The sequence below is a fragment of the Portunus trituberculatus genome, chromosome 45 (genome assembly GCF_017591435.1).
Source record: "Portunus trituberculatus isolate SZX2019 chromosome 45, ASM1759143v1, whole genome shotgun sequence".
Taxonomy (NCBI): domain Eukaryota; kingdom Metazoa; phylum Arthropoda; class Malacostraca; order Decapoda; family Portunidae; genus Portunus; species Portunus trituberculatus.
The window spans coordinates 3942480-3944979 of record NC_059299.1 but is presented as its reverse complement, the minus strand read 5'-3'; the positions used below and the strand labels follow the sequence as shown (position 1 = coordinate 3944979).

Below are 2500 nucleotides of genomic sequence, written 5' to 3'. Positions count from 1 at the left end.
AGAAAGAAAAATTTACTGAAAAGAAAAGAAAAAAGAAAATAAAAAGGAAAGAATGAATAGAGTTAGATTCTCCTTTTTACCCATAAGAACCCCCAAAACTTTCTCCTCTAAGGGGTAACAAAACTAACTAAACTTTCTCCTCTTTCCATTCTCTGCTGCGTTAGTTCTATTAGTCTGTGTAGCTTTTCTTATGCCAATCCTTTTTGAATGGGATCGGAATGCCTTTTGTGGGATTAGAGGCTTTGAAAGGGTGTTTAGGTGTTACTGATTGAGAGAGAGAGAGAGAGAGAGAGAGAGAGAGAGAGAGAGAGAGTATAATCTTTCCTGTGGTTGAGAGAGTGAATCACGAACCACAGCCCGTCACAGGGCGTCACATGATCACCTGGAGAGAGAGAGAGAGAGAGAGAGAGAGAGAAACTACGTCACAGGTTGCTGGTGACGCAGATGACGGGAAAGTGAGGCATGTGACGTAACACTGCCTTAGACGCTCTCCGCCCCCCGTCACTAGCCCCCTTCCCCTCGTCACTCACCCCCTCCCACAGTCACTCCTACCCCCTCCCCCTTCTGTCACACCTGTTCAGATTAAACGTGTCTTGCTCTCATTAACCTAACCTAACCTGACCACCTGAGAGAGAGAGAGAGAGAGAAATGCTGGTATTATTTTTTTCCTCTCTCTCTCTCTCTCTCTCTCTCTCTCTCTCTCTCTCTCTCTCTCTCTCTCTCTCTCTCTCTCTCTCTCTCTCTCTCTCTCTCACACACACACACTCTCTCTTGTTGTTATCGTTGTACTAAAATAACGCAATTGTTCTTTTATGAAGAGTGGCAGAAGAGTTAGACAAGAATGATGGTAGTGTTGGAAGGAGGAGGAGGAGGAGGAGGAGGAGGAGGAATGGATGGATGGATGGATATACGTAATAGAATAAAAACTAAACGAAAGAGGAAGAAAAATTGGTTATTATTGAAAATGAAGAAGGAAAAAAGAAAAAAACAAGAGAGAGAGAGAGAGTTGATTTTGATATTTGGTAATGTGAGAAAGTGGGTGAGTGAGAGTGAGAGAGAGTGAGAGCAAGAATAAGTGACTGCGTGACATTGAGCCTGAATGAAAACGTGGGTAATAATAACTCTCTCTCTCTCTCTCTCTCTCTTTTTTTCTTTTTTAAACAGGTGGTTATGTATGTTACATGGGATAGTTTAGTATCTCTCTCTCTCTCTCTCTCTCTCTCTCTCTCTCTCTCTCTCTCTCTCTCTCTCTCTCTCTCTCACACACACACACACACACGACACATGAACACCTGCAAACACGTTCCAGTCTGAGAGAGAGAGAGAGAGAGAGAGAGAGAGAGAGAGAGAGAGAGAGAGAGAGAGAGAGAGAGAGAGAGAGAGAGAGAGAGAGAGAGAGAGAGAGAGAGAGAGAGAGAGAGAGAACAGAAAACGTAGCTTTTACTCCCGTAGACTCAAATGTTTATCTTGACTTCAGAGAAAACGGAACAAATTTAAGGCAAACTTTGAAAAAACGTGATTCCAGAGAGAGAGAGAGAGAGAGAGAGAGAGAGTGTTTGACCTTGTCCTGTTTCTATTAAAGCAAAAAAAGACAAACAAATAAGACGAAGTAAAAAGAGATAAACAGTATATGAGAAAATAAAAGAGAAAGAAGAGAAATGAGAATATAGTGATGATGAATATGATGACGATAATGAGGGTGACACGAAGCATCACCATCACATTTCTCACCTGACACGCCCACCCCTGGAACATGTGACCTTGTGGGCGTGACCTGACCAGTACGTGCCCCTAAACCACGCCCACAACACCCGCGCGAATCTTTAAACCCGCCCCCCTCGTGTGATGGGCGTGGCGCGGGCTGGTGTGGGCGTGAGGTGTTGAAGGTGTGCGGGCGTGATGACCACAGCAATGGGCGTGATGCATAACAGTGCGGGGGCGCTGTTCCTGCCCTCGCACGACCCCAGCCCGCACCTCCACCAGCACCTTGACAAACACGCCCTCGAGCAGGTAATGTGTTAACCTTACCTTACCTTGCCTTGTCTAACCTTACCTCTCCTCACCTCACCTCACCTCACCTTACATTTTCTATCCTAACAGTGCCGGGAAAGCCCAAAATATTTAACGTAACTAACTTCACTAATCCTAACCTAATCCTAACACAGTGCCAAGCTAGAGTGCCAAAGGGGTGAGTGGCACTGTACAAAGGGGTCATTAACTTTAGCCAGTGACCTCTGCACCCTCCAGCGTGACCCTGTAAGTGGGGTGTTGGGTGCCAGGACAAACAGTGCCGTGTGTCGGGGTCCTTAGTGCCAAAAAGTGCCAATGTGTTTTCTTTAGTGTGGTGCCTCTCTTAATTAAATCCCTTATCTTTTTTCTTTTTTTTTCTTCTTTTTGCTTTTTATTTTGTAGTTTTGTTTATGTAATTATTTGTATCTGTCTGTCTGTCTGTCTGTCTGTCTGTCTGTCTCTCTGTCTGTCTCTCTCTCTCTCTCTCTCT

The 2500-nt window shown here is 44.8% G+C and overlaps 1 protein-coding gene and 1 long non-coding RNA gene across 2 annotated transcripts in view; both read left to right on the top strand.

Annotated features, from left to right (window-relative positions):
* LOC123519266 overlaps positions 1–1610 on the top strand; it is a 10021-nt gene extending 8411 nt beyond the window's left edge. The window contains exon 2 of the long non-coding RNA XR_006678981.1: positions 1478–1610. This is a non-coding gene — a long non-coding RNA (uncharacterized LOC123519266). The remainder of the gene's footprint in view (positions 1–1477) is intronic.
* The window catches only part of LOC123519265 (GTPase-activating protein CdGAPr-like), a 97997-nt gene that overhangs the window by 45914 nt on the left and 49583 nt on the right, over positions 1–2500 (top strand).